The sequence below is a fragment of the Myotis lucifugus genome, unplaced genomic scaffold (assembly GCF_000147115.1).
Source record: "Myotis lucifugus unplaced genomic scaffold, Myoluc2.0 scaffold_148, whole genome shotgun sequence".
NCBI classification, from domain to species: Eukaryota; Metazoa; Chordata; class Mammalia; order Chiroptera; family Vespertilionidae; genus Myotis; species Myotis lucifugus.
Genome location: NW_005871196.1, coordinates 2507740 through 2514909, shown reverse-complemented (window position 1 = coordinate 2514909; position 7170 = coordinate 2507740). Strand labels below are relative to the sequence as shown.

Sequence of the window (7170 nt, the reverse complement as noted above, 5' to 3'; positions counted from 1 at the left end):
AAAATTTTAACTTTGGGAATTTATTTTTGGTTCCAATGACACTGTCTGGCATAAAGTGCTCTCTCTGGCATTGAATTGATAGAAATAAAACGTATCTATGTTTACATCATTACAACCTGAAAATATTTCCAAAGTACGGGGACAGGCTGGCTCCACACTACCACAGGAAGCTTTTAGTGAAGCGGCAGTTGCACCTCATACTTCAGGTCGCGCCTGTGGACCTGTGTTCTTGCACAGGATCTGAGGCTTCCAGAGAAGTGACAGCAGTGTGCTCTGGAGACCTCAGGCTGGAACAGAAGGGCTGCAGTGCCCTCTGAATGTGTATCGCTGGGGGACGGGCTTCTCTGTGCTGACCCGGGGCGGTGGTGACTGCTGGGATGCAGTCTGCACTCAAAATTGAGGTGTTGTGAGGGGAACTCTACTGCCAAGCCCCACAGATACTGATTCCATTAAAGAAAAGAAATTCTCCTGAACTACATATCCTTGCACTTCTTACGGGAAATTCAGTTCCATTATCTGTAGTAATGAAAGCGTAATATGCTAATTAGACTGGACAGCTGAACGACCTTACGGACGAAGCCGGGGCTGTGAGGGCTGAGCCCCTTGCACAAATTTTGTGCATCGGGCCTTAGTTCATATTAAAAGCATTACATGTAAAAAGTGAACATAAAATCCCTTTTTCTCATCTTAGGTTGGAGGATTTCCTAACCATAAATGAAATTAACTCTTTGGCTTGACCACAAAACAAACAAACAAAAAGTCTATGGTATTTTGTTATAGCAGCCTGACCAGACTAAGACAAAAGTTTATAAAAGAATGTTCCTAAATCTGACAACTTAGATGAAATGGACAATTTACTTGAAAGACAAACTGGCAAACCTCATTTAGGAAGAAATAGATAATCTGTACATTCTATGTCTATTTAAAAATTGAATTCAGATAAAAATTTTCAATAAAGGCCAAATGGCATCACTGGTGAATTCTACCCACTATTTAAGGAGGAAATGATATAAATTCTACCCACATTCTTCCAAAATAGAGGAGGGAAACTCATTTTATAAAGTCAATATTACAATGACCAGACAATGACTTTAAGAGATAAAATAGAGCCATATCTGGTTTGGCTTAGTGGGTAGAGTGTCAGCCTGTGGACTGAAGGGTCCCGGGTTCCATTCCGGTCAAGGACATACACCATGATTGTGGTGTAGGGGGCATACAAGAGGCAGCCTATCAATGATTCTCTCTCATCACTGATGTTTCTCTCTCCCTTCCCCTCTAACATCAATAAAAATATAGCCCTGTCCAGTTTGGCTCAGTGGATGGAATGTCGGCCTGCGGACCAAAGAGTCTGGGTTCGATTCCGATCAAGGGCATGTACCTTGGTTGCAGGGTCCTCCCAGCCGAGTCCTGGCCAGGGCTCATGCAGGAGGCAACCAATCGATGTGTTTCTCTCACATAGATGTTTCTCTCTGTCTTTCCCTCTCTCTTCCACTCAGGTGAGAATTAACACAAAATAAAATAAAAATAAAATATGGAAAATAGAACATTTCACATTAAAAAAAGATAAACTGGAGACAGTATCATTCATGAACACTGATGCAAAATAATAAAATACTAGTGAAAGAATCCAGTAATATTCTGGGAATGCAAGCCTGATCCCACAATCGAAATTCAATGTAATTCGCCATATTGACATTATGAAGGAAAACTACATGATCATTTCAATAGATACAGAAAAAAGAGCTGACAAAACCCAACATCTGTTCATGGTCAATAACTCTGAAAAAGATAGGATTAAAAGAATTTACTCAACCTGACAAAGGCCATCTACAAAAATCTTACAACAAACATACTTAATGGTAAAATGCTGAATGTTGCCCTATAATATGGGTGACGAGGGAAGGCTGTGTCTCATCTCACAGCTCCTTTCACCATCATTGGAAGGTCTAACCAGTGCAGCAGGACAAGAGAAAAGAAATACATAAAAGGCACTGGAAAAGGAAATTGGAAAGACTAGAAAGAAATAAAACATTTATTATTTCAACTAGAGTCCTGGTGCATGAAATTTGTGCACCGGTGGGGCCCCACCCCACAGCCCCCCAATATTCATGTATATGTGTGTATGTATGCATATTTTTCTGTTGTTAATTACCTGAGGACATTTTTCATTGATTTTTGGAGTAGAAGGGAAGGCGAGAGACAGAGAAACATGGATTTGAGAAAGACACATCAATGGGTTGCCTCCTGCACATGCCCCCACGGGATGGGGCCGAAACAGCGCCAACAACAGGGCCGACTGCTGGCGGCCGCTGGGGCTGAGGCGTTGAGTGTATAGCGATTTTCTGTTTCTGCTTCCACTTCTGGTAGAGGTCCCGCTTGTAGGAGCTGCTGATGTAGGGACCACTTTCTGCCTTGATCTTCTTGTCCTCCTGTCCTGACTGTCCCACAAACCACTTCTTCTTCCAGTCCCACTTGAGCTGCTGCCGGTCCCTGGTCAGAATCTGGGCCTCGTCCCCCATCAGGTCCAGGACAGCGCCAGCCACCTGCTGCTCAAAGGTGCCCCTGTCCTCACCAACGCTCAGGCCCCGTTCACTGTCAAAGTCCTTGGGCCGATAGGGGACATAGAAATCCTGGTCCAGCGGCTGGGCCTCTTCCTTCTGCTTCTTGTCTCCCCGCTCAGGTCCTGGCTGCTGCTGTTTCCAGCTCACGACCTCTGTGAAGACGTCCCTCCACGCTCTCTCCCTCCTCCTTCCTCCTCCTCCTCCTCTTCCCCCCCCCCCCCCCCCCAGGCTGCTCCACCTGCCGCGCTGGGCAGCTCTGGGCTGGGCCAGCCAGGCCCTCCTGGCGCTCCTGCCGGCCCTGCTGGAACTGGTGATGGCCTTGCAGTCCTGCCGCTTGGCCCGCATCACTTGGCTGCTCAGGTCCCGGCTGGAGGCGTTGATCTCAAAGATGGTCACCCATGAGCGGTATTGCTTGATGCTGTCCACCAGCCTCAGCCGCTGCAGCTCCTCCTCCTTGAAGCTCGAGCTGAAGAGGGGGTGCAGGCCCACCCCGGGAGGCCAGCTCCTTGGCCGCTTGATGGACTCTGGCCAGGGCGCCGGCCACAGCGCACGGACTGCTGCTGGGCGTTGTCGGCCACGCGGCCCAGGCCCCGCAGCTCCAGGGACGCCTCCAGGGTGCTCCGCAGGCCGCAGTCCTCGCCGTCCACCACGCTCTGTGGCACCCGGCCCAGCAGCCGTCCACGCCGACCGCACCTGAGGGCTCCTCGTGGGGGCGGGAGAGGATGAGGGCACGGCCCTGGAACAGGTGCAGGTCCAGCAGGTAGGGGACCTCATCTGGGGCCACCAAGGAGCAGGCTGTGCGGCCAGCCTGGGCCACACCACCCACTGGTGTCGGAAGCGCTTGCCCTTGGCTGGGAAGCTGAAGTTGACGTTGTCCAGCAGCAGGATGGCCAGGCTCTGGCTGCCAGGTGAGTCACGATGAGGGTGGAGCACTTGCCATGGGTGAACTTGGCCAGGTTGATCTTGCAGGCCGTCTTGTCCAGGACGATATAGATATGGGTGCAGCTCACCCACTGGAGCGGCCTTGCCCTGTGGAGAACAAGTGGCCTTGGGGGAGGCAGACGCTCAATGCCTGAGGGGGGGGGGGATTAGGGGCATGGCCAGCTGTGGGGAGGGGCTGCCTGTGGTTGGGGGGGGGGGCAGTCGGGGTAGATTGGGCTGGTAGGCCACCGAAGTGTACATCATAGGGACCAGTCGTTCTGCTGTTCAGTCTATTTGCATATTAGCCTTTTATTATATAGGATAATAATCTGATAACATGACTAAGTAGAAAACTTTTAAAAGATATATGTAAGTTAATTTGGCAAGGAGTCAGGATATAAGGTCAATAAACAAAAGTCGCCTGGCCAGTGTGGCTCAGCTGTTGAGCATTGACTTATGAACCAGGAGGTCATAGTTCAATTCCTGGTCAGGGCACATGCCTGGGTTGTGGGCTCATTCCCTATGCAGGAGGCAGCTGATCGATGATTCTCATCATTGATGTTTCTATCTCTCCCTTTCTCTCTGAAATCGATAAAAATATATTTTAAAAAATCAATTGTATTTCTAGCTATTATGTATGAACTAGAAATTGAAATTTTAAAATAACACAGTAATAGCAACACATAAACTTTGAGATACTAACAATTTTTGTGCAAGATCTGAATGCTAAAGAAACAAAACACTGATAAAAGAAATCAAAGACCTGCATCAATGGAGCAATATGCTGTACTCATGGATTGCAGGACAAATATTAAGATGTCCACTCTCCCCGAACTGGTTTATGGATTCAATGCAATCATCATCAAAATCAAAGTTGGTATTTGTTTTCTTGTTAACAGGCTGATTCTAAAACGTCTATGAAAAGGCCAAGGAACTGAAATAGCAAGACAATTTTGAAGAAAAAAAAGGTTGGATTACTTGCTTATGTAAAGCTAAAGCAATCGAGGCAATGCAGGATGGGTGAAAGCACCAACTAATGGAATAGTTCAGAGACGTAAGTGTCAACTGATGTTTTGACAAAGGTGCATAGGAAAATGATGCATAATTTTATGATACATTCAAATGGATCCCAGCCCTAAATGTAACAACTGAATACTATTAAACTTTTATTACCACTTTAAGTTAGGCAGATTTCTTAGATAAGCATAATGCATTAAAGAAAAAGTTGGTAAAGTGGACTTTGTGAATTTAGAATTTCTGCTTTTCAAAAAGCTGTTAAGAGAATGAAGGACAAGCCTCAGACTGGGAGGAAATACTTATAAAGCACATATCTGATAAAGGTCTGTATCCAGATTATACATATTAATATCTGGTTAGAAATATGAAAAAACAAACTGTGTTATTTTTAACTTTTTCATATTGACAAAGGTAAAACATGGGATTTTAAGTGTTGATAGGTTCTTGGGCCCACAGTGAAATGACATATAACAAAACCAGTTTTACCATAGGCTAATTTCCCATGGCATCTCCTCAACCTTACAATGAAAAGACATTCAAAACCCCGTTGCACTTGTGATGCAACTTCCATATTTGGAAGGGAAATCTGACTTTATTTCTAGGAATGTCACCTAAAAATCTTACACATCACAACTGGCATGCATGTTTACTACTCCAATGCTTAAACTTGCAAAAATGAAAACAAAAATCAGTCTTGACAACAGGGACTGGCTAAATAACAGATGATCCATAAATGTGAGGCTAGAAGAAAATCTTGCTTAAAGAAAATATTTGATATAGGAAACTGCTCAAAATACAGTTGTGGAGAAACAGGACATTAAACTGTATACACAATTCCATTAAAAATGTATACTCACAAGAGAATAAAAAATATGCAAACATGAATGGTGGTTCTGAATTAGATTACTGGTGGGTTGTTCTTTTTTTTTTTTGGTACTTTCTGAACATGTATTCAGACCATATAAGTTTTAAAAGGAATTGACAGTCCTAAGTTTTATTAGCATAAATGTGCAACATGAAATTCTTGTTCTTATAAGGAGAAAGCTAATAAGGATCTGATTTTGCAAAGGGGTAGGCAGACTGAGTAATCTCTGATTGAAAGAAAGGGCAGCCCAAAACTTCCAATTTAATTTTTGCTGCTTCTGCATTAAAATATGACATCATATTGACATTTGGGTTCTCCCTCCATTACTGGGCCTTCAAGTTCTCACTCCAGGGTCGTGTTATTTGAGCATAAATGTTTTGGATTTCCTCTTTATTTAGTTCCCAATTTTGTTTTTAATTATGAAGTTCTTCCAGGAAACAACCTGTTTGTTCTCAATACCTGGTAAATCCTTTTGAAGACTTGACTGTTGCCCCCTAGTGGGAAAGTCCTCAAATAACTTGTTGCTGTTCACATAATGGTAATTAACAAGTGTAAAACATTAAAAACTGCAAATACTAGCTTTTCTCGTTATGCCAGTTTAGGTCACCAAATTCCTTTTGGAGGAAACTAATCTTTGTAGTGCCTTGTGTTTGTTAGGGACTGTGTTAGGAGGACCTTTTATATGTTACCAGTGGCCCGGTGCACAGATTCGTGCACATTGAAAGGAAATCAGGAGCCCGCACCCATGTGCCCAGGGAGTTTCCACGTCCCTGTGAGCCACGAGGAAGTCAAGTGGGGCATCTGTCCTCCTCCCTGCAGCTTCCTGAAAAAGTATTTCCAAATGTCCCTTCTGCGGCAGGGTCGCACCTTGCAAGCCGGGAGGTCCCCTTGGGCCGTGCTGAATACTTTCCACCACTTGGAGCTGGATAAGAGGTGCTCCAAGGTGAACAATACAAAGTTAGGGATCTTGGTGGGCAGGGTGCTCTGTTGCCCATGCCCCCACCCTTCCTATCCATCTCTGATTTTTACCCTGTCAGTTGCTATCTTGTGGCCACTGTTATATTGCTGCCTTCCTCTGTAGCTCTGGAGCAATAGGTAACAGATGAGATTTGATTTTGATGCTCCAGGCAGAGTTCCAGGAGCCCAGTGGCCACACTTCAACCATTTTCCAGAGACTGTAACTGCAGGCTTATGGGATAGAAGGGATGGGGCCAGGCGCCGCTCTGCTCCCGTTCACCCTGTCCCCACTGCACCTGCCGCCACTGCTGTCACTCCCGCCTCCGCAGCTGTGCATGCCAGCCATGAGCCTGGCTTCTGGCTGAGCAGCGTTCCTGCTGTGGGAGCACACTGACCACCAGGGGGCAGCTCCTGCATTGAGAGTCTGCCCCCATTGACCAGTGTGTGTCATAGTGACTGGTCACTCCAGTCGTTTGGTTGTTAAGGGTCACTTAGGCTTGTATATATATAAATATATAAATATAAATATATATATATATATAAAATTTATTTAAGCCGATAAAGTGGGTATTTCTTAATTCTTATAGGATACAAAGTCTAATACCACTATGCAATGAAATGTCAAGTAGAAAAAATTCAATTGATCATTACACTTAAAAAATATCTCCAAAAAAAATTAAAAAATATCTCCAGCATTTGAGAACACCCCATGACTTTGTAAATGCACCAAACATTCGAGTTATACTAAATTGATTTATAATGTCTTGACTTCATATGCATAATTACCCAATGAAGCAAGGTCAGTTTCCAAGCTTGGGGGGTGGGGGGTAGGGGCGGCGTGTAAAAAAC

General features: G+C 44.9%; 1 pseudogene; it reads right to left on the bottom strand.

Annotated features, from left to right (window-relative positions):
- Positions 1 to 202: 202 nt before the first annotated feature.
- LOC102438220 lies at positions 203 to 5143 on the bottom strand (annotated as a pseudogene).
- Between the last annotated feature and the right edge of the window lie 2027 nt (positions 5144 to 7170).